The sequence below is a fragment of the Somniosus microcephalus genome, chromosome 19 (genome assembly GCF_052327205.1).
Source record: "Somniosus microcephalus isolate GS21.2 chromosome 19, FLI_Smic_1.0, whole genome shotgun sequence".
Lineage (NCBI taxonomy): Eukaryota > Metazoa > Chordata > Chondrichthyes > Squaliformes > Somniosidae > Somniosus > Somniosus microcephalus.
This window is the reverse complement of record NC_141005.1, coordinates 67,321,876-67,347,268: the sequence shown is the minus strand read 5'-3', so window position 1 is coordinate 67,347,268 and position 25,393 is coordinate 67,321,876. Positions and strand designations below refer to the sequence as shown.

General features: G+C 47.4%; 1 long non-coding RNA gene across 1 annotated transcript; it reads right to left on the bottom strand.

Annotated features, from left to right (window-relative positions):
• Positions 1-1,975: 1,975 nt before the first annotated feature.
• LOC147104589 (uncharacterized) lies at positions 1,976-25,391 on the bottom strand. Its single transcript, XR_015072400.1, has 3 exons — positions 25,093-25,391; positions 3,611-3,795; positions 1,976-3,503 (listed from the first exon to the last, which is right to left on the bottom strand). It is a non-coding gene; the product is annotated as an uncharacterized LOC147104589 (long non-coding RNA).
• Positions 25,392-25,393: the final 2 nt, after the last annotated feature.

Below are 25,393 nucleotides of genomic sequence, written 5' to 3'. Positions count from 1 at the left end.
CACAGAAAGGACACAATCCGCTTTTCGGTCCGTAGGCTATAAATCAGGCGTCATGCCTTTAAGAAGGATCACACCTTTAAGAAACTCAATCTGCAACATAGTTAAGCCCAGAGCGTGGGAGGGGCAGTCGAAGCTGTGGACTGATGAAAGGCAGTCGGACTTGGTGTAGGCTCTGATGCCATTTTGTGTTCAACATGCAGTCTCAACAATTAAACCTTTTCTGTTGAACCTCTCTGAGTTCAGTATTTTTTGCTAGACTCCTACAAGATCTTGTTATATCATGAGATCTCTTCGGTCCATCTGAGACTCCAGTCAGGGCCTTGGTAGAGCTGATTTAATGAAGCGATAAATCTCCGACTGATCAGCACCTGAGAGCTTTAACGTCTCATCCAAAAGCCGGAACCTCCAACAGTAGCTCACTGGAGCTTCATGCCTAAATATTGTGCTCAAGTCTCTGGAGTGGGATTTAAACTCACGACCTTCTGACTCGGAGGCACTGACACAAAACAATTTAAAAAAATAAAATGGATATTCCAGTTGTAGATTGTGTCACAAAGTAAATTGATTTAACGTGTTCAGTGCTAAGAATGAGTCTTTCAGTTCCACATATTTGAAACCACAGATGGTGCAGTTGTAGAACTTCATCACAAAAGCGGTGAAAGTTTGCCCACTGGAAGCACAATCCATTGTCCCGGTGATGCGTTTGTATCGCGCTGTAATTGTTATAATATGATTAGTTTAATGGTACCAGAACAGTGATGTTAATACATCAGGAATGTGAACTGCCGGAACCCCTCTCTCTGTACTGCTATTCTGAGGAGGGTAGCACATTTGGGTTTAATTTATTCGTCTTCAGGGGTCTGAAGACATAAGAACATAAGAAGCAGGAGTAGGCCATTCGGCCCTTCGAGCCTGCTCCGCCATTCAATAAGATCATGGCTGATCATCTACCTTAACTCCACTTTCCTGCACTATCCCCATATCCCTTGATTCCTTTAATATCCAAAGATCTATCGATCTCTGTCTTGAATATACCCAACGACTGAGCATCCACAGCCCTCTGGGGTCTTCTTAGGACAGCGTGTAGTTGGATTTGAGGGATGGAAATGTTTGGTGTAATTTAACAGCATTTTTACTGCAGTGCCGGCTCTGTGAATGGGTTCTAGTCAGGCGGTACCGCCCTGGCTGGAAATGTTCTTCTCCCAGGAGTTGGAGGAATTCATGAACACTCTCTAAACCTGGCTTGACACCAAAGTGGAGTTACACTCCATGCTGCATTAAACCCAAGTGAAGTTGAGACCATTCCCTCTCTCCGGATTTACATTACACCCTGACTCCGGATTTACATTACACCCTGACTTCGGATTTACATTACAACCTGACTCCGGATTTACATTACACCCTGACTCCGGATTTACATTACACCCTGACTCCGGATTTACATTACACCATGACTCCGAATTTACATTACACCCTGACTCCGGATTTACATTACACCCTGACTCCGGATTTACATTACACCCTGACTCCGGATTTACATTACACCATGACTCCGGATTTACATTACACCCTGACTCCGGATTTACATTACACCATGACTCCGGATTTACATTACACCCTGACTCCGGATTTACATTACACCCTGACTCCGGATTCACATTACACCCTGACTCCGGATTTACATTACACCATGACTCCGGATTTACATTACACCCTGACTCCGGATTTACATTACACCCTGACTCCGGATTTACATTACACCCTGACTCCGGATTTACATTACACCCTGACTCCGGATGTATCCTGAACGTCAGTGTTTTGCGTAGCCGTATAAAGCTGCGGTGTAAATGTACCCTAGACTCTCCGAGACATGCTAAACATTTTTGCAAAATTTAACTACTGTTAATGAAATATTAGACAATTACACACATGAGACAATCTCGCACATAATATTTATCAGTCATAAAAGCAATGTTTAAGAATATTTATTTAAGTTTTAAAAATACATCGCAGAATAACAGCGGGTAGATCGAGGCAAGTCAATGAATACATAGGTCGGAGCTGGTGTCATTTCTAAACAAGTACAACATGTGTGTAATGGAACTAATCGATTATTCAGCTAGCAATACAAGAAGCATTCTATTAAACAAATACATTCATATGGTGCACAGCACTGCTACTTTATCTCCAAGTGTACTTTCCATAACACACACATTTGCTCCATTGTGAAGCTGTATCAAATATATCACATAGATCATTCAGCATGTCTCTGCCCAGCCGTTCTGATTTAAACTACGTTCAACAAAGAATAGTTAATCCCTTCAGTGCTACAGTGGGGTGGTCACAGGAGCGGAAGGGAACACTACACTCTTCCTAATACATTCACAGAATGTGGAGAATAAGCGGGACACCAGCAGATCCATATATTTCTGTATTTAACTTTGATGAAGTTATTTAAAATAAACATATTTCTACTATACCGGTTTTGACTGGTTATAGTAGATAAAATGAAATTAACCTTCTGGAAAGGTACAAACTCTCTTCATTGAGACTGACCAGCTTCCAACACTGACATGTGTGACAGAGATTAACACAGAGTTGCCCGGTATCCCGTTCCACAGACGGTATCTATTCACTCTGAAGGCGCACATGTATTGATCAGTAAATCTACAGAATCTGCGGATATGGAAGAGCGCGGACAGATATTATTTTACATAGTTCAATACTAGATATTCAGAGGAGAGTTTCTGCATTAATTCTTAAATTGACACATGGCGTATTGGAGGACACGCAGTACTCACTGAGTTATTAATTAGCTAAACCTTTCACAGAAAGATAGAAATTAGCTTCAACAAGAAGACAAATCACTTTTCATCCCTGACACACTTCAACAGGGATGATATGGAGATATTCCTCCTACACTGATGTTTTCCGATAGTCCAATTACTGCACATATTTTCCGTGAATATACAGATATATTATCGTTAAGCTCTACAATTATTGTAGAAAATGGGTGACATTACACAAGGATTAGAAATATCCCTTTAACAAACTTCCCAGTTCCTTCAATTTGAAGATAGGTGACTGTAAGGACATTGCGACATTAAACAGGTAAAGAACCAGAAATATCTCTAAGAAACGATGTGAAGGTATTAATGGCGCGTGTTCCATTATGGAATACTGTTTTACACTATAATACACCCGTGTTTTATTTTGTGTCACTGTCACTTTCTCACGATCACAGTGCTTCAGGTCTACCGGCTTCTAACGGAATGCTGTGGGCGGGGCTGAGCTGTGGGCGGGGCTGAACTGTCTGCCGGGAGCCGGTAGGAGTGGAAGGAAAGTAGAGGACACGCAGGATAACACAGAGCCTTGGCTGGATTGTGGCGGCTGTTGCAAATGGCTCGCCAGTTTCTTCTGAACTGAGTTCTGTGGTGTTTTATACAGCGAGTGCCTTTCTGCAAACACCTGGTGTATCCTTCATGGTGCACACATTACTGTAACTACAAAGAAATAACGCTCGTTACAATGATGTTTGTAGGAGAATAATCATAATTAAGAATAATAAAATGGATATTTTAATTTCTGGATGTGTAACATTGTATAAAACCTCGACAGCGAGCGGAATCAGGTTGAGATGCTTCAGGTAAGTCACGGTCACTTTCGGGATGGAGGTTTTCCACGGTTCCAGACTTAGTTCTCGACTGTCAAACTATTTTGCACGATAGTCCTCAGCTTGTTGATGCTCCTATTTATCCCATTCGGTCGGCTCTGCATTAAAGCTGCTTTAAACAACTGGAAAGAAAAAAACAGAAAATCGAACGATGAACAGCATGATCCCACACCATGTCCCAGGTATCACATGAATCATGATAAACAATATTTAAAAAACGGAAGTTACCGACTGTACGCTTTAACTGATCAGGTTTCTACAGAGTATTTTGTGCTTCAATTGCATCAGCTTCGCCATAGGGAGAGGATCTGTGCCTGAGACAGTGCAGTAACTGGTGGGGTGTCCCAGAGTCACAGGCGGCAGCTCAGCAGCTCCTCCGTGTACTGTACAGGGGAAGCTCAGCTCCGGGTTTCTTGGGGTTTCCCACACTCAGGATCCAATCCGCTTCCCCGGGTGCACAATAGCAGCAGCGACTCTTTGTACTCGGTGAAGCCGCGCTGTTTGACGATTCGCCGCATGTTCCTGAGGAGCATCTGGACCGCGCAGACAACGCTGTAATCCCTGCCAGAATCAGTTTGATCTGAGGTTAGGAGATCCTGGGAATGCTCCTCCCATCCGCACCCAGAGAATTCTATTCGTGAGGAAACCCGGTTTTCAGCATCTGATTAATAGGATTTTGAAAATCTCCGGTAGCCCCAATGTGGCCCAGAAGTTATAAATACCCGACGCCGAACTGCTCCATTTATCTGTATGATGATTTCGCAGGACTTTCTTACGCTTTGACTCACCTTCTAATATTTGAGCGAAGATTATATATATATATTTTAATTGTTTCTGAGAGGAAAATGTGTTGAAATCAATTGTGAAAAATAAAGACTTGGATATATATATAGCATCTTATCGGTCTTTATATTAAAGCAATCTTTCTTTCTTGTGATCTTCCTCCCCCTTTTTTCTCGGAAACACCCCAAAGCTCTTCACATAAAATTACTGACTTTAAAGTGCTGTAACTGGTGATGTAGACAGACTCATCATTCCTCTCACTGTTGTGGCATTTTGTCTAAAGCAGACTACCTGCCTACCGGCTACACGCAAGAGAATGTCCTGCTTGATTGACAAGTGTGATGAGACGGTATTTAATTGATACGCTGAAATGTTGTATTTAATAAAGCCTATTTATTACATGTGTTTATCTTGGAGATATTAATTATGCTTTCTCGGTTATTCTGTAAGTCTAACATATCCAACTGTGCACCAGAAAAAAATAATGAGACCTGCTCCTCGGTAACCCCTGCCCATTAAAGTTCAGCTTCTTCAGAGGATTTGCTTTGTGCTGTTGATCAGGGGCTTGACCTCTGACCTGTTTTGTTTCAATGGCACGTGGGAAGATTTCAGCGACAATTGTCAGTTTCCAAGGAACAAACCTAATATTAAAACTGATAGATTGGAGACTAAAATTTGAGGGCAGCTACTCCGTGAATGTGATTTTTAATCAGTTCGCGAAGTGGTCGGGTTACTCCAAGATAATCGATTCACGGAGAAACTTCATACAAGAATTTACTATTAGCCTCATTCTGTTTACTCCTGCTCCTATCTTCTATGTTTCTATGTTTCCATGATTCGCTCCATAGTCTTTGCAATCCACTCATCCTCCATCACACACACACACACACATGTCCAGTGTTGCTGGGGCGGAGAATGTGCAGGAAATTGAATATTGACAAATTATCTCTTGTAATACTATTTTGTCAGATAATTTTGTATTCTACTAATCAATGTTGGGTTCAATCGGAACTGCAGCTTCGCGCGTATGATTGAAGTGTGAGAAGGAACGGAGCCAATAATCAGTCAGGAATTGTGTAGAACCGGTAGCACCGGGTTTAAAAAAAACATTTCTGGCAGTACTGAGGCGATAAGTTAATGAGACATTTAGCTATCAAATAACACCGGGAAAGAACTTTAAAAAGCTTCGAAAGTACATCGTACCCGTTTTCTCACGTTCCGCTTGTCAGATCCTTTCAATTCCATTCCGAGAGAGTCCAGTGTTTGGTGCTGACGGTGCAGCTGTTCGACTCGACCTCTGCTAATCCTCGACGCGTGGGAAAGAGGCTGAGCGGCAGCCGCCTCACGTCCACTTTCAAACCCCATCACACGCCAGGAGTGGGCTGTAAACAGAGACAGACTCACAGTGCAGGATAACATCTGCACCGGGGCACAAGGCCAGATGCAGGCGGCGCAAGTACATCACATCTTATAAATCAACAGCTGTCACTGGAGATCCAGGCATTTCTCTGCAGCTGCCTTTTCGGCCTGCAACTCGCATTATGCACCCGGCACTGAAAAATTGTAAGAACCTGTAACCAAAGAGCGATCGACAAAACAGCACTTGTCATCCAGAAGTGACTAGCATTCCCCAGGAGGCAAGGCAGCCCTTGGGTTTAGCCATTTCCGATAGCTGCTCAAACATTTGTAATCACCGAAGAAATCTAATTAAAATGTCAGTGAGAGTAGTGAAGGAAACATACAGAAATGTAATTTGGTATAAAGGAAAACATGCAGAATTCTGTTCCACGTCCACAAGCAGTCAGCACTCACCTTTTCATATTTTAAGTAAAAATGTTAGAATTTAGTGTGCCATTAGGATGGTATTGAACTCAGGGATACACTTTCATATCTTAATTTTGTTTCATGTCCATTAAAGAGAAACGATACCAACTCAGTGGGGATAGAACACTATTCCACTTTGAGGTGCAGTGTCACCATCTAGCGTAGGTTAGAAGCAGCGTAAAGTTGCAACGAGTGTAAAGAACAACATGGCTTAACGCCAACCTCGGAAAAGCACCGATACCACTGTGATGTTTTTTCACTGCATATATCAACAATCCCCATGAGCTTTCTGCATGTATTTGTCAATTTAATTGTAGTTATATTACCACTTTCACATTCCAAGCTGATTGGACCGTGGTGGAAGTAAAAAGACTTGCATTTATATAGCGCCTTTCACGACCTCAGGACGCCCCAAAGGGGCCAATGAAGCACAGTCACTGTTGTAATGTAGGAAACGCGGGAGTCAATTGCGCACAGCAAGCTCCCACAAACAGCAATGAGATAATGACCAGATAATCTGTTCTGTGATGTTGGTTGAGGGATAAACATTTGCCAGTACACCGGGGATAACTCCCCTGCTCTTCTTTGAAATAGTGTCGTAGGATCTTTTACCTCCACCTGAGAGGGCAGACTTAATTTGGCGTCTCATCTGAAAGAGGGCACCTCCGACAGTGTAGCACTCCCTCAGTACGGTACTGGAGTGTCAGCCTAGATATTTTGTGCTCAGGTTTCTGGAAGTGGGACTTGAACTCACAACCTTTTGATTCAAGAGGCAAGTGTGCTACCCACAGAGCCATGGCTGACACAAGTTGGTAGACTTTGTAATAGAGAGGCTATGGGATCTTCAGAAACAAGGGCATTCATACTCAGCTAGACAACAGAGGAGAGGTGTTGGAGAAGGATGGTGCAGTTAACCGTGTTTAAAAACTGCTAAAATAAAGATGAGGAGAGACAGTGCACCACAGTCACAGAGGATGCTCCATGACTTTGATTAGGGCTGAAATCTGATTGGAGAGGTTCAAACATGGAATTGCAGGGAAGATGGCAGACAGGTATGGAGCCAATGGACAACAGCATTGTCTTCTACTCCACAGCTGCAGATAATGCAGCGTCTTTTGGAACACAGCCAAAAGCTGCTGGGTATAGCTGCAGGCAACACAAACTGCGCAGTGCCTCTTCTTCACTTCTACAGCTACCCTTCCAGCTGGGTTATGCGTATCATAGACATTTATGGCACAGAAGGAGGCCATTCGGCCCATCATGTCTGTACCGGCCAAAAAAGTGCCATCCAACCTAATCCCAATTTCCAGTTCTTGGTCCGTAGCTTTGTAGGTTACGGCAGTTCAAGTACACATCCAAGTTCTTTTTAAATGCAATGAGGGTTTCTGCAGTTACTGCCCCTTCAGGCAGTGAGTTCCAGACCCCCACCACCCACTAAGTAAAAAGATTTCTCCTCAACTCCTCTCTAATCCTTCTACCAATTACCTTAATCCTATGACCCCTGGTTATTGACCTCACTGCTAAGGGAACTAGGTCCTTCCTATCCACTCTATCTAGGTCCCTCATAATTTTATACACCTCAATTAAATCTCCCCTCAGCCTCCTCTGTTCCAAAGAAAACAACCTCAGCCTCTCCAATCTTTCCTCATAGCATAAGATTTGATACCAATCCAATAGGCCTTTAAATGTTTAGTTATTAATGATATCATCCTATCTGGAAGATTATGATTGCTCCATCCACAAAGATGAGCTCTCTAACTCCTGCAGGCGTGAGTGCATTTCCAGATCATCCAACAGGACTAAATTGGGATGATGCATGTCAGAAGCATAAGGAGAGTAGGTGAAGCGTAAGTAAATGTTTGGAACACTTCTCCCTGCAGTAGTAGCATCCTTAAGCAATGATGTACATGTGCTCGTGCTGCCTTGCCAAAGGAAGTAGGGTCTGAACCTTAAATCTGTCAATGTTGTGGTCCAGCCATGCCTTGGCAATAGATTACACGCATTCACTGAATTGTAGTTGCCGTGTTTCCCAGTTGTCTCCAAGCACTTGCCTCCTGCAGCATATCCGTTCATGCAGAGGAAGAACATAAGAACATAAGAATTAGAAGCAGGAGTAGGCCATTCGGCCCCTCGAGCCTGCTTCGCCATTCAATAAGATCATGGCTGTGACAGCTGTTTTATAAGATATGACTGCTGCTATGAATACTACTATTCCTCCTTCCGTTGCTCCATCTCTTCCTTATTCAAACAAAAAATCGCAAGTTAACTATGGATAAGCAAGGCCATTTGGCTCACCTTGACTCAAGTGTTGATCCTTCTTTGTGTGACAAATGATGCGGAACACCAGCATTTTCTGTTGTTATTTCGGATTTCCAGCATCTACAGTATTTTGCTATCGATTTCTTGATATCATTCCGTATTGGAAGCTGTGTGGTCCTCTCCTACACTGGCGATCTTTCTTGTGGCCTTTCTCTGCACCAGCCCCAGCACATCAGTCACTCCCTTGTGCCTCAGTGACCAGCTCTGTACAAGGGTGTCCCCCAGAGTTCCCGGTCGCCTGTCATTTTAATTCACCGCCCCATTCCCACTCGGACCTCACCATCCTCGGCCTCTTGCATTGTTCCATGGAAGCTCACCGTAAACTCGAGGAACAGCACCTCATCTTCCGATTAGGCACTTTACAGCCTTCCGGACTCAATATCGAGTTCAACAATTTCAGATCATAACCTCGGCTCCTATTACATTTTTACTTATATTTTTTATCCACACCTTTGTTTTGGCCTTTCTCCTCCCCTTTCCTTTTTTTTCCTCTCTCCCACATGGCAGCTGTCTCCCATTCTGCCAGTGCATTTCACACCTAATCTAGAGCCATCTTTTGTCTCCTCTAGTCCTATCACCATCTCATCTCATTTTTAATACCTCTTAATGTCTCTTCTTCTCTTTTGTTCTCTCCCAGCCTGGCCTCTTAATCTATTTCATTTCCTGTGCTTCTTTAGTCTTGACAAAGGGCTCACCTGAAACGTTGACTCTATTTTCTCTCCACAGATGTTGCCTGGCCTGCTGAGTTTTTCCAGCATTTTCTGTTGTTATTTCGGATTTCCAGCATCTACAGTATTTTGCTATCGATTTCTTGATATCATTCTGTATTGGAAGCTGTGTGGTTCTCTCCTACACTGGCGATCTTCCTTGTGGCCTTTCTCTGCACCGGCCCCAGCACATCAGTCACTCCCTTGTGCCTCAGTGACCAGCTCTGTACAAGGGAGTCAAGGTGTGGGCTGAGCAGCAGACTCTTCACAACTTCCCCTGACGTAAAGGTCTGGGGGGTGATTTTCCCTGACACGCTAGGCGCTAAAGAGCCTCTGAGGTGGCCAAGATGGGGTCTTGAGCTGCAACGCTGGTTTGGCCCACATTTAGCGCAAGGAGCCATCTTGGTAAAGGAGTTGAAGCATGTGCTAGGAATAGATACCCAGAGGTTTGTTAAGGTGCTCATTGCTGGCGCACATTAAAGAGGCTGCATGGCATTTTGGTGGCTAGCACTTGAACTAATGCCCTCTCCTAACTGCGACCAGGTGTAAATATGCCGTTGTTGAGGATTTTGAGCATTATTTATATATCACCTCTTACTGTTCACTTGCTGCTGGAGGTTTGAAGAGGACTTTTGAAACACACCAGGAGACTTTCGGGGACACTTTGTCAAGACTTCACCAATGCTCTATCAACAATTATTCTGGAAATTCTATTAGGACTTCACCTAAAAAGAGTAAGTGCTGCGCTACTGTACCTTATTGGACACCTTATAGAAGTCACCAGGAGAAAGGAATGCTTGATCATCAGCATCTTGCTAGGGGTCCCCCTTGGTCTAGAGGAGGAATGGGAGGAGAACATGAGACCAGGCAGAGCAGCACCAGCTACTGTAGGAGAGAGGGACAGGAGGGTCATGAGGGCGAGGGGGATTCCTTCCCCTCTGCGGGTACAGGACATCCCTCCTCCTCTGGGTCTCCTTCATCAGGACCTCCAGTGCCACATCTGTGAACCTGTGCGCCCTCGCCTTCGGTCCCTGAACCACCCTGAAATGTGCCAGTGTCAGCCAGCACACTCCACACCTTCAGTGGAAGTGGGTGCGTGGAGCCCACATATACTGCTCCATGAAAATTGTTTGTAATCAGTGTCTGAGTGCTAAACCTGCAGGTGTCTCTGTTTTAGTGCCTCCAGGCAAATTCAAATTATGGTAATCAGCAATTAGACCCAAAATTGCATGCTCAAACCAGCCTTTAAAACAGGCATATCTTATTAGCACAGCACCCATTTAGCACCTGTTTTCACCCTTTCACCAAAATAACACCCCTGGACTTTCCTTATGAAAACCACCCACTTCTGGGTGGTGGTCTGACAAGTGAATTGGGGCAGGCCCCCTCAGTAAAACTGCACACCAGAACTTGATTTCTGCCATGATTCTCTTCCTCTGACCCCTCTGTGGCCCTGATCATTCTGCTGGCTGTTCACCCACTGGAATCACATGCATGAGGCGGTGGGGTGGGGTGGTAGGGGCGGTGGGATGGCTAAATGCGAGCACACACAATGCGATCCTGGACCACAGATTTGACTGGGAGTCATGTCTACTATGTTGAAACTGCAGTTTCTGAGCAGTCAAGGCTACTTTGTCAGACTGTCATCTATGGAAGCAGTAACTGTTGCCACTACAGAAGTGACCACAGCTCTTCTACCCTCCTCCTAATGTCTGGCCGATGGCTACATTGATCTCCTGGACTGCCAGTCCCCAGAGGTTTCCTCACTTCATGTCCTGCCTCCATTATGGCATTGCAGATGTGGGTTCTGGACTCCTCCAATTGACCTGTCATCAGTACCAATGGAGAAGAGACTGTCTCCACTGCCTGCCCGTGAGACCAATGCTCGGGAATCATTGATCTTTAACAGTGTAGACCTCTGAGATCTTGGTCTTGGAATGCTCAGCTGAGGCCCCTTGCTTATGTCACCTCCGGGGAGAGACAGATGTCTCCTCAAAGTTGGCCCCAGCTCCTCCTGCTCACTACTGCCCTGTCAGTAATACCGCCTCCCTGAGTAGGGGTATCTGAGCTGTTGCTTGAGTAAACAAGATGCCATGGCAGAATGGGAGGATCAGGTGCAGGAAGGGTCCTTCTGGAGGTACCAGGCTGCTCAGATGCTTCTTTCTCTAAGCATTCAGCAGGTTTATGGGGTACAAAACACAGAACGTAGAAACATAGAAAAATAGGAGCAGGAGTAGACCATTCGGCCCTTCGAGCCTGCTCCACCATTCAGTATGATCATGGCTGATCCTCTATCTCAATGCCATATTCCCGCTCTCTCCCCATACCCCTTGACGCCTTTTGCATCTAGAAATCTATCTATCTCCTTCTTTAATATATTCAGTGACTTGGCATCCACAGCCTTCTGTGGTAGAGAATTCCACAGGTTCACCACCCTCTGAGTGAAGAAATTTCTCCTCATCTCAGTCCTAAATGTCCTACCCCGTATCCTGAGACTGTGACCCCTCGTTCTAGACCCTCCAGCCAGGGGAAACATCCTCCCTGCATCCAGTCTGTCTAGCCCTGTCAGAAATTTATACATTTCAATGAGATCCCCTCTCAAAGGGCAACCAACTGACTTGAGCCGCCCTTCAGTATCGCAGTGTTTCCGTGCACCATGTCGAGAGCTGACTGCTGCCATTGTAAAGGCTCTCACAGAATCTAAGCCGACCACCACTAATCATTGAAGTGTTCTGCACTCAGTGAGCTGGAACTAAACTAGTCCAAGTAGAGTAGCAGCACAGCAGCTACTTCCCTGGTTTAGGGCTGAGTAAATGGACAAGCAGCGGAATGAAGTAGCTGTGAGGACTGGCCAGTCTGGCGAGCCAGGCCCCACTCTATAGCGGGCTGGATGGCACCAATTTGTGGCAGTGGTTGTGAACCTCAGAAGGATCTGTAAAAACACCCACCAAACTCCCAGCTGCTGGGTGAATGAGGCCTCCACATTGAGCAGCGTCCCACCTTGCTTTGACTCTGAAAAGCCTCCAAACTAGGCCAACCAAACAATTGACTTGTGCCCCCTTCAAATATGTGACTTCATGAATGGGCATTGCCAGATCACGCAGGGGGCTGTATCCTTTTTCTGAGGCTGAATTTGATAAGTCCACAGCATTGACTATTTCACATTATTTGTGTTACAAGGTTGGTTTAGTGAGGCCAACTTCATTCAGCAAGAACGGGTGAGGGTGATGTCCCTGGAACTGATGCCACTGGCTGAGCTGAGCCTCTTGTGCACACCCAAAGAATGATGTCATCAGGTGGCCCAGGAATGCTCGCTGACATCATTGGGTAGCCTGGGCAAACTCGGTGACATCATCGGGTGGCCCGGGGCAAACTTGGCACAGTCATTGGGTGGCCCAGGGCATTCTAGGTGATGTCATTGGATGGCCCGGGGCAAGCCCGGTGCTGTCATTGGGTGGCCCAGGGCATTCTAGGTGATGTCATCGGGTGGCCCGGGGGTGAATATGTGATCCCGGCTCCTGTTCCCACCCGCCACCCTGGCTTCCATTCCCACCCCAGCACGGAGGGCCCAGCGCGGAGGTTGGTGACATACTTTATGGGGTTTGTGCCATACTTCCGGTGAAGTTATGGCAGCAGGTGGGACACCACAGGACAGCCAGAACACATACCTGAGTCATGCAAATGGACCCTTTTAACATGCAAATCAGGGACCTGTAACGTACAGAGGAGCTCAATCGCCATTTTAGGACAGTCCTGGGCATAACATGCCCCTCACCCCTGACCTTCCTTCTTCCAGCCCAGAGGCTGGCTAGGCTGCCCCAGAGACTCAATAGCACGCCTGCATTGCACTGACGAGGCCCAAAACCCGCTCGCAGGCCAATCTCAGGACAGCTTGTAAGAGAATGGGAAGTCTATAAATGAAGTAGCATGGTGATCCTGCGAGGAATGGCATGGAGTGAGGGGCAAGATCTGTCTCTAATGTCAGGTTTATGTGTGTGTGTGAGGGTGAGGATGAGTGTGTGTGTGTGTGTGTGTGTGTGTGTGTGTGTGTGTGTGTGTGTGTGTGTGTGAAGGTGCATGTGTATATGTGTGTGTGAGGGAGTGTGTGTGAGGGTGTGTGTGAGGGTGTGTGAGATTCGTGAGTGCGCATATGAGTGTGAAGGTGAGTGTGTGTGGGTGTGAGGATGAGGGTATGTGTGAGCATGTAAGTGTGTGAGGACGAGGGTGTGTATGAGTCTGCGAGTGTGTGTGAGTGTCACGGTGTGGGTATGTACGAGTGTGAGGGTGTGGGTGTGTGTGTGTGAGGGTGTGTTTTTTAAAATTTGTTTCTGGGATGTGGTGTCACTGGCAAGGCCAGCATTTATTGCCCATCCCTAATTGCCCTTGAGAAGGTGGTGGTGAGCCGCCGCCTTGAACTGCTGCAGTCCGTGTGGTGAAGGTACTCCCAGAGTGTTGTTAGGGAGGGAGTTCCAGGATTTTGACCCAGCGATGATAAAGGATCGGCGATATATTTCCAAGTCAGGATGGTGCGTGATTTGGAGGGAAACTTGCAGGTGATGGTGTTCCCAGGCGTCTGCTGCCCTTGTCCTTCTAGGTGGTAGAGGTCGCGGGATTGGGAGGTGCTGTCAATGAAGCCTTGGTGAGTTGCTGCAGTGCATCTTGTAGATGGTACACACTGCAGCCACGGTGCGCCGGTGGTGGAGGGAGTGAATGTTTAAGGTGGTGGATGGGGTGCCAATCAACGGGCTGCTTTGTCCTGGATGGTGTCGCGCTTCTTGAGTGTTGTTGGAGCTGCACTCATCCAGGCAAGTGGAGAGTATTCCATCGCACTCCTTACTTGTGCCTTGTAGATGGTGGAAATACTTTGGGGAGTCAGGAGGTGTGACACTCGCCACAGAATACCTAGTCTCTGACCTGCTCTTGTAGCCACAGTATTTATGTCTCTAGTCCAGTTAAGTCTCTGGTCAATGGTAACCCCAAGATATTGATGGAGGGGGATTTGGCGCTGGTAATCTGTTGCATATCAAGGGGCGATGGCTAGACACTCTCTTATCGGAGATAGTCTTTGCCTGGCATTTGTGTGGCGTGAGTGTTACCTGCCACTTATCAGCCCAAGCCTGAATGTTGTCCAGGTCTTGTTGTATACGGTCATGGTTGGTTTCATTATCTGAGGAGTTGCGAATGGAACTGAACACTGGCAATCATCAGTGAACAGCCCCACTTCTAAGCTTATGTTGGAGGGAAGGTCATTGATGAAGCAGCTGAAGATGGTTGGGCCTAGGACACTGCCCTGAGGAACTCCTGCAGCGATGTCCTGGGGCTAAGATGATTGACCTTCAATCACCACAACCATCTTCCTTTGTTCTCCATATGACTTCAGCCAATGGAGAGTTTTCTCCCTGATTCCCAATTACTTCAATTTTACTAGGGCTCCTTGATGCCACACTCGGTGAAAGGATGCCTTGATGTCAAGGGCAGTCACTGTCACTTCACCTCTGGAATTCAACTCTTTTGTCCATTGAAAGCTGTAATGAGGCCTTGAGCCGAGTGGTCCTGGCATATCCCAAACTGAGCATCGGGTGAGCAGGTTATTGGTGAGTAAGTGCTGCTTGATAGCACTGTCGACAACACCTTCCAACACTTTGCTGATGATTGAGAGTAGACTGATGGGGCGGTAATTGGCTGGATTGAATTTGTCCTGCTTTTGGTGGACAGGACATACCTGGGCAGTTTTCCACATTATCAGGTAGATGCCAGTGTTGTAGCTGTACTCGAACAGCTTGGCTAGAGGCGTGGCTAGTTCTGGAGCAATTCTTCAGCACGACAGCCGAGATGTTGTTGGGGCCCATAACCTTTACCGTATCCAGTGCGCTCAGCCGTTTCTTGATATCACGTGGAGTGAATCGAATTGGCTGAAGACTAGCTTCTGTGATGGTGGGGATGTCAGGAGGAGGCCGATATAGATCATCCACTCGACACTTCTGCCTGAAGATGGTTGCAATGGTTTCAGGCTTGTCTTTTGCACTCACGTGCTGGGCTCTGCCATCATTGAGGATGGAGATATTCATGGAGCCTCCTCCTCCTGGTAGTTGTTTAATTGTCCACCACAATTCACAACTGGATGTAGCAGGATTGCAGAGCTTTGATCTGATCTGTTGATTGCAGGGTCACTTAGCTCTGTCTGTAGCATGCTGCCTTCTCTACTGGACTATGTAGTCCTTTGTTGCAGCTTCCCCAGGTTGCCACCTTGTTTTTAGGTACACATGGTGTTGCTCCTGGCATGCTCTTCTTTACTCCTCATTGAACCAGGATTAATCCCCTGGCTTGCTGGTAATGGTAGAGTGAGGGATATGCCGGGCCATGAAGTTACAGATTGTGGTGGAGTACAATTCTGCTGATGGCCCACAGCACCTCACGGATGCCCAGTTTTGAGCTGCTAGATCTGTTCTGAATCTATCCCATTTAGTATGGCAGTAGTGCCACCCAACACGATGGAGGGTGTCCTCAGTGTGAAGGCAGGTCTTTGTCTCCACAATGACTGTGCGGTGGTCATTGCTACCAATACTGTCATGGGCAGATGCATCTGCGACAGGTAGATTGGTGAGGGCAAGTAGGTTTTTCCCTCATATTGGTTCTCTCACCACCTGCTGCAGGCCCAGACTGGCAGTTATGTCCTTCAGGACTTGGCCAGTAGTGGTGCTACCGAGCCACTCTTGGTGATGAACATTGAAGTCCCCCCCACCCACGGTACATTTTGTGCCCTTGCTACCCCCCAGTGCTTCTTCCAAATGGTGTTTAACATGGAGGAGTACTGATTCATCAGCTGAGGGAGGGCGGTAGGTGGTAATCAGCAGGAGGTTTTCTTGCCCATGCTTGACCTGAAGGCATAACACTTCATGCAGTCCGGAGTCAATGTTAAGGACTCCCAGGGCCACTCCCTCCCTCCTGCAAACCATTGTACCGCCATCTGTGGTGGGTCGGGACTTACCCAGGGGTGGTGATGGAGGCGTCTGGAAGGTATGATTCTGTCAGGCTGTTGCTTGCTGAGTCTGCGTGATAGTTCGCCCATGTTTGGCACAAGTCCCCAGATGTTAGTGAGGAGGGCTTTGTAGGTTCGACTGGGCTGGGAATGCCGTTGTCATGTCCGAAGTCAGTGCCAGGTGGTCCTTCTGGTTTTATTCTTATTTTCAGCAGCAGTTTGTTACAACTGAGTGGCTTGCTGGGCCATTTTAGGCAGCAGTTATGAGTCAACCACATTGCTGTTGGTCTGGAGTCACCTAATAGGCCAGACCAGGTAATGACAGCAGATTTTCTTTCCTAACGGACATTTGTGAACCAAATTTATGGTCATCATTGTTGATGCTAGCTTTTTATTCCAGATTTATTTAATTAACTGAATTTAAATTTCCCAGCTGCCGTGGTGGGATTTGAACTCACGTCTCCGGATCACTAGGGCAGGCCTCTGGATTACTAGTCCAGTAACATAACCACTACGCTACCATTCCTGTGTGTAAGGCTGTGTGTGTGTGTCATGTCTGTGTTGGTGTATGAGTGTGCGAGTGTGTGAGTGTGAGGGCGAGGATGTGTTTAAATGAGTGTGTGTGAGGAGGAGGGTGTGTTTGTATGTGAATGTGAGTGTGACAGTGAGCATGTGTGAGGAATGTGGGTGTGTGACGGTGTGTCTGTGTGTGAGTGTGAATGTGAGGGCAAGAGTGTGAGTGTGAGTGTGAGTGTGAGGAGATTTCACTCCGTCACACAGCAACGGAACCTGCACCATTTGAAGATCAACCGATAGTTACAATGGCACAACAGGATATCTATTTAGTTACAACTCACAAAACTACAAATTTAAAAGTCGTGCTGAAAGAATGATCAGTTTGCTGCTAAGCAGAGTAGGTGGAGGATGTTCGGGGCCTGTGCGTTTAGGCTTCATTCTGATGGTGACAGTAGCAGTTCATTACACAGCTATTCCTCCAGGTGACCCTCAGGGTGGGTCGAACACGTTCTGACTGCTGGAGAAGTAAAGTTGAATAGGCTGCTACATGTTCTCGGAGCTGCTCCTGGGGGTTGTGGAGGGAGGTCTTGCAATCCATGGCTTAGGAAGTGTTCCTGTCAGGGAAATCATGAACCAACTGGCACGAAAGGTCTCTTAGGAGGTCCATGTAGCTCCCGTTGGGCTCCCCTAGATAGTTCTCGATTAAAGAGGAAGCCTCGGCAGATCCAATAAGAGGGATGACCAATTGCAGTGTTGAACTACAGACCAGGTGACCTCCTCACTCTTTCCATCCAGGTGCAACAACAAGCACACCAGGTTGGAATGGACCTGTCGGTAGAGGAAGGATCTGGAACCTCTGATTCCACACTTGGTCAAATTCCCCAACACGCTGAATGCTTCAGCCTGCACTTCATCACACTTGGCCTCGAAGAGGGGTTGAATGCTGGCGAGGATTTTGTCTACAAAGGGCTGGATAGTGTTTCCTCTCAACTTAATTATGCTCTTAGAGAGGCACAACAGCACCTCAAATGTTAGCACCTCCTTCTGGCTCTGCTTGGTCCCCAACAGAATAAGCATTGTGCCCATCACTTCATGAGACCAGTAATGGGCTCCAATTGTAATGTTGCTCAGGCCCCTGACACACAGCAACTGGCAACTGGACAAGTGTCGAGCAAACACCTTAGCAATCTGCTCACCAGAGTGTCTGAGTTGCAGGTGCGAAACCAGTGGCGATTTTAATAGCTCTCCAAAGAAGAAAGCCACTGTGACTGTCTGACAGTATTGGACAGTAAGAATCTGAGCTGTCAGCTGTTCCACAATGCCAGGCAGGCTGATGTCAGCATATTTCACCATTGCTCTGGCCAGCAGGACAATCCCTTGTCGAATATGCGGAGGTTCTTCATCTGGTCCCATCCTCCACTGTTCACCATGTAAGTAGATACTGGTTTATTATTTGTCTGAGCTACCAGGCCCTTTAGTGTCCTCACATTGTTCACACACAGATCTCTACTAACAGGTGTTTGAAACTAAGCTGAGATTTCTCTCTGGTTCAATTTAGCATCCGGAGCAAAACCATTGAGCAGAGAAACATTAACACAAGAGCTGAAATGAATGAGCGGGACGCTGAATAACTGTGGGAATAATGTAGTCACTGCCTTTACCGACGCGGGCTTATTTATCATCTGGCACAGCCCGCAGACAGCGGCCAGGGGTTGATGGTTAACTAATTCTGCAAGCTCCTCTTCCCACCACCTTGCTGATGCTGGGTGGATAGAGAAAGAAAGACTTGCATTTTTATAGCGCCTTTCACAACCACCGGACATCTCAAAGCACTTTACAGTCAATGAAGTACTTTTGGAGTGTAGTCACTGTTGTAATGCAGCCAATTTGCACACAGCAAGCTCCCACAAACAGCAATGTGATAATGACCAGATAATCTGTTTTTAGTGATGTTGATTTGAGGGATAAATATTGGCCAGGACACCGGGGACAACGCCCCTGCTCTTCTTCGAAATAGTGCCATGGGATCATTTACGTCCACATGAGAAAGCAGACGGGGCCTCAGTTTAACATCTCATCTGAAAGACGGCACCTCCGACAGTGCAGCACTCCCTCAGCACTGCACTGGAGTGTCAGCCTAGCTTTATGTGCTCAAGTCCCTGGAATGGGACTTGAACCCACAACCTTCTGACTCAGAGGCAAGGGTGCTACCCACTGAGACACAGCTGACACTGAAGCTCAGGACTTGCATTAGCCTCAGTGCCGCAGCTCCTCGGCCTCCTCCTTGATATGGGCAACAAGACACAATGAGGAGCCGGGTCAGCAGTGCCTGGGCTTTAGGGAGATTGGCACGTTTATTGTACTTAAGGGAAAACCTTTCACTGCTGGCTCGCAGTTTTTTTTACCCAACATGTGCTGAACAATTACAGATTACTGTTAAAGCCTTGGTGTACTGGGCCATAATGACAAACTCCAGTAAGAATGGCCAAAGGACATCCTCCATCTTCACTGCAGTTGTGATCAAACGCATCACTGTTTCACAGACTGTCACTAAGGCCGGAATCTTCCCGTTGCTGAGCGTGCGGGTTTGGGGGCGGGTCGGCATTGAAAATGCCGGAAATAGCGAGCGCGCCGGGAACACGCCACCATCCTGCCGCCTCGCACATTTAACTTGGGTGGCTTTGAAGGTGTGACATGGACCCGATCGGTAGTGGCGGGCAACCTCATTGAAATCATAAAGTGCTTGTTGAGAGACCCTTAAAAGTGACTTTAATGCCAGCTTTTGAGTTTAACTTCAGGAGCACGTGCTTCACAGAGGTCGGGTACCTCGTCTGTGAAGGGGAGGCAGAAGCTCAGTGGCCATTGGCGAGTTCATTCATTGACAGCTGGGAAAAGCACATAAATACTCCAACATTACACCTCATTACTAGCCTCATAGAAAGGATCTTGCTCACTCCACTTTGTTCACAGATTTCAGTGCCTGCAGCTTGCAGGCCATTTTTGGAACCTTGGAAGCCACTCTCACCACACTGCAAGTCACTATCACAACATTGAGGGGTTGGCCCTCTGATCACGTTATCTGTCGTCTACTACTGGGTGCCGCTTATACTGTCTCACCTTGGTCCTCGGAATCAGACCAAGATGAGCCCCACCACCAACAACACCAGCAGCCACAACACAACAGCAGCCTTCTCCTCAATGACCTGATGCTCCACAGGACAGAGGGAGTCAGCACAGGGCTGCACCATGCCGGAGGTGATACCCCCAACACAGGGTATACAGGCAGAGGATGAGCTTCCTCAACATGACTGAGCAGCAGTGCGTCAGGAGGCTCAGGCTATCGGGCCAGGTCATCGCAGACATTTGTATCTTGCTGGAACTAGACCTGCTGCCCAGAGGACCTGGTGGACACTCCTTACCAATGGCTGTCGATATCACCACCGCCCTCAACTTCTTCACCTCAGGCTCCTTCCAGGGTTCTGCAGCAGACACTGGCAGGATCTCGCAGTCAGCCGCCCACAGATGCATCACAGAGGTCACCAATGCCACATTCCACAAGTCAGCTAATTATATCAACTTTGCCACTGATGAAGCCAGTGCTACTGAGCAGGCGTTTGGCTTTGCAGCTCTGGCTGACTTCCCATAGGTGCAGGGTGACATCTATTGCACACATGTGGCCATCAAGGCACCCCCTCATCACTCAGGAGTTTGTGAGCCGCAAGGGCTTCCACCCCCTCAATGTGCAGCTCGTCTGCAACCAAAAAAAATCATTATGCATATGTGTGGCAGATTCCCTGGCAGCTGTCATGACTCTTTCGTGCTGTGCCAGTCCACCCTCCCTCAGCTCTTCGCTCCTCCAAACAGACTCACCAGCTGGCTGCTTGGAGCCAAGGGCTATCCACTGAAGACATGGCTCATGACACCCTTGAAGACGCCAAGTACTGAGGCCGAGGAGCGTTATAATGAGAGCCACATCTCCACTAGATGTATCATAGAGCAAGCAATAGGCATGCTGAGCATGCGCTTCAGATGCTTTGACAGATCTGGAGGAGCCCTTCAGTACACACCAGCCAGGGTCTCCAGAATCATCGTCATCTACTGCGCACTGCACAACAGAGCGCAGCAGCGAGGATTGGAGCTGCAGGAGGAGCAAGGCACTGAGCACGCAGCCTCTTCAGTGGAGGAGGAGGAGCAGGTGGAAGATGAGGAGGAGGAACCTGAAGTGAAGAGGCACCAGCACTGGTGCATATTGCTGCCCAGGAGGCCTGGGACGGCCTCATAATGGCCAGATTTACTTAACTTGCTCCAAGGCAGCCACATGGCTGCCACATGATGTACTAAGTTGGCCCACCCCCCAACAACAGCATAAAGCATCCCTACAATGACCAATCCATTCCTCTCGCCCAAAGCCCCAATGCTCGAGGTTAAATAAGGTCTCAACATTCACTCCAAGTGACAAAGCCACTTCCAAGATTGAGGCAAAAATGGACAAGACCGAAAGTGGTACAATGAAAAACATTTATGTGTGTCATCAAAATAACTGATTTTTGATACTAACATTTTTGATACACCCACGCGCATACCTGTGTGCATCTACTTTTGTGTCATTTTTCTTTTCTGAGTGCTTCTACGAGGTGCAACCCTGTGGCTTCAGCAGAGGTAGAGGCAGGCTGCTCACTTCCCTGCTGCAACTCGTTAGACACTTTTGGCAGACAGCCTCTGGATTTTGGAGCCTGTGAGGGCCCCGCCAAAGACTGCTCCTCCTGCAACTGTGCAGGGGCCGACTCGGCCATCGGGATCTGAGGGAGCATGTGGGGCTCTGAATGAGGGGAAGGCAATGGGAGAGAAGTGTGAGTGCTTTGAGAAGAGCTCCCACTTCCATGTCCCCTCTCAACATCAGCCCTCTCATTGGCCACCTGTACTTCCCTGCTAGCAAGGAGCTGGCGAGCACCTTGCTGCATAACAGTGGGGCGATGAAGGCCCAAGTCTAATTTTTATCCCTCTGTGAGAGGAGGTCTATGAGCATCTGCCATCTGTTGTCCACAGCTAGCATGAGCTCATGTGACTGGCGCATTTGCTGCTCCATGCAGGTGGCCATCCTTTCCATGGAACAGCACTAAGTAGCCATCGCCTGCGAGATGGTGGTGCTCACGTTGGAGATGGACTCCTCCATTCTCTGAACATTTGCACACATCGCAGCTGAAAAAGCTGCCAGAGCCTCATGCAATTGTTGCTGCTCCTCCAAGATCACCCTCTTTCTGGATGGTCCCCGAGGCTCAGCGTCTGCATGCAGCTCAGCAGAGCTTGGAGTGTCCTGCGCCCTCTGGTGAGAAGTCTCCATTGCTGTCTTTGCAACAGCACCTGCTCTTGCTCACTTGTGAATTGTGAGAAGCAGGTGACAACACTACTCTATCTCGCACAGGACCCACCGAGGTGTGCGTATCTGCACTGGTGCTGGGTGCGCTTAGGTCTGCTGACGCTGCAACCTCAGAGGCTGAAGGTTCTTACTCCTCCGCTGTTCGGTGGTGGCAGTCGATGGGCCTGTGGTAGAGTAAAGAGATGAATTAGAAGTCTTATAATAAGAATGGGTAACATTACCATTATGGACATGATGACATTTCACTGGCTGCTGACATCACTCACCATATGAGGGACACCATATGGATTTATGAGATGTGATTCTGTCACCAGGTTGATGGGATGCCCCCTCTCTGTCTTCCACCGCCAGCGTCTCTCGAACTCCCGAGATCTCCCGAGGCCCCTCCTCTGCTGCTGTAAGTTGTGCGAAGACTGGAGGGCCACCTTCGGTTCTCTCCCTCTCTCTGTTGTTCTGGGCTCTTATTTCCTGCAATCAGGGAAAGAAGAGAAGTTTGAGAGTGATGGAATGAGTGTAAGGAATGGATGGGCTACATCTGTGGAGGGTGACTATGAGGAAGTGGGGTGCCCATTGCCAAATGGCCTCCTTCTGTCATGCTACTTGCTATGATTGAATTAGGATGAGGGTGAGTGTCAGTGGTGGTTACTCAGATGGGGATGTGAGTAGGTGCATAGAGAGAGAAGGATGGGTGGACGTGGAAGATATGCTAGTGTGAGGAATAATGTGCAGGAGTAGGCTTGGGAAGGCAGAGTGATGGGGATGTGTTGACAGGCACTACAGGATGAAGGGGAGTGTGGCATTGCACTCACCTTTCCTGACCTCATGAGATAATTGAATCATTTCCTGCACTGGATCTAGGTTCTCCTCACTGCTGATGTCCTCAGTTATATCCAACCAGGCTATTTTGTCTCTTGTGGCGGTCTCCTTCGCCAATCAGCAGTGAAGAGGACCGCTTTGCGTGCTCTGACTGCCCCACCAGAGTATGCAAGGATTAGTCTGAGAAGCGTGGTGCAGTCCCCTGCCTTTGGCTATCCATCCTCGCTACTTTGTAACAGTACTCAGGCCTTTCTTTGTGAGGTTCCATCCTCCTCTAGCAACCTTCAAATGAGTTGAGTGCAAGGCTGCTTTAAATATCGGCGCTGGAAACGAGTCATCGATGACATCATCAGACCCGCACCATTTAATAGGGCAGGGAAACGGGAATGAGTCTTTCAACTGGGGCCATTAAGTGAAAGTCGCTCTGAGCAACGCGCTGGTCAGAACATCGCGTTCCCAACCTGCTACGCAGCCCGCACGCACCCGACCCGACTCAAAGGTGAAAATTCCGGCCAATGTCTTCATCTGTTACCTGGTTTGGCTGATGATTGGGCGGTACCAGAGTCCCTGATTCAACGGACGCAGCACACTTTTTTGATGAATTGCACCATTGCCTTTGGCTCAAGGTAACCTTGCCGGGCCATGGCACATATTACCTGGGCAATGAGCTTCTTCTCCTGATTGCTGCTCTTGTCTAGAAGTACTGGTTTTATTGCAGCTACAATCTGAGCATTCTTCCCCTCAAAGTGCGAGGATTCAAACATGATGAGATACCTCAGTACACTGAGTGTTCCTACTCTCACTTGTTGGTCAGCGTTCTCTAACTGGGGTAGGAGAAATTCGACCAATAATTCTGTGTAAGCTGGGGCCAGAACTCTGAAACAGCAAAGGATCTCTGTATGGTTCTGCACAGCAATATGATGATTAGACCCCAGCTAAACACAAATCTGCTGGTGGAGATTGTTAAGCAGGATGTCCATCTGTGTTTTCAGCCCAAGACATGTCTCTGTGGAAACATCCAGTACCCGGCACAGACACACTGATGGAAAATGCGTTGGTTGTTTCCTGTAGAGAGACAGGGTGCCTGGAACTAACCTGGGCAACTCTTCCTCCAGTGTGTCTGTGGGCAGCAGGGAGATGACATAGCCTAAAGCTTCCACACCAAGGATCTTCAATTCTGAGGACTCCTTCTTGAGCCACACTAACAGACTATAGACAGTGTCGATCTCAGTGGAGAAAGACTCTTTAGTCACTGTAGGGTCGGTGGCTTTCTTCACATTTCCAAGATAGATTAGGATGCTCTTGCTAAAAGTTCCCAGTGCTGATGCGAATACAGATTTCAGCTCAGCCTGTTTAACTCCAATGAGAACTGGAATCATGGTCTCTTAGTAAAGGCACCATGCTGTACTCATTTTCCATTGACTTTTTGTTAAGGTCTTCACCGTGTACACAAGTGGAAGATGCCCTTGTTAGAAATTCTTTGTTGTCAACTGGACAACTTCATTAATAAACCTGAAGCTCATGGTAACCAAGAGATTGCTGGCAGCTTCCTGGCTGTCAGCTTGTGCTCCTGTTAACATCGTCAACCACCGTGCAGCCAAAGAGAGAACTTTCTCAGCTAGTGCTGGGGCTAATCTGATCAAAGGCGTCCTTAATAATCATCACCGTGCTTTCCCATACTACAGCCCCCTGTCGTGCTATCCGCATGGTATGCTGGCACAGAGAGTCGTGGCAACTCATTCACACTATTTCTGTGTGATGAAGCCCCAGTGTCTGGAGGTTCTTTGATATTTTCTGCTGACATCTTTCATTTTCCTCAGCAATCATCTTCACGAGGGCCACTGAGAATGATTCCACATTGAGGGACATTTTAGCAGTCTTTCCACAGACCACTGGAGGTTTAGAATTGCTCCCTTCAGTATTAGAGATTATTGCTGCCCTCTCACTAAGGTGTCTGATATGCTCTCAGAAGCTCCGTCCTATTCTTTACTCTAAATTCTACTACCCAAGCTGAATAAACATTTTAACCAAATAATTTCTGTGACTAATGATCAATTAAAGACTGTCTTTTTCACTCATGGACAGTCTATAATCAGACCTCTGGTTGGATGACTCTTTCCTCTCTGACTTCTTTCTCTCCAATAATTAACACCGTTCCTTTGCACAGTGTTTCCAATCTGCTCTCCGGTAATGTTACAACATTTAGGCAGATTTGATGAACACAGTTGTCTTCAAGCTTGCCCCTCATTGCTCTCTCATGCACAAATGCACAGTTTGTACCACTTGGCTGTATTTTGTCTCCTACAGGTTCTGTGTTGTCATGGTTTACATTGTGAGGTCAGGTTACATAACCCCTCAGTTATGATGTGGCCCTGGGTCATGTGACCATATAAGGCCTG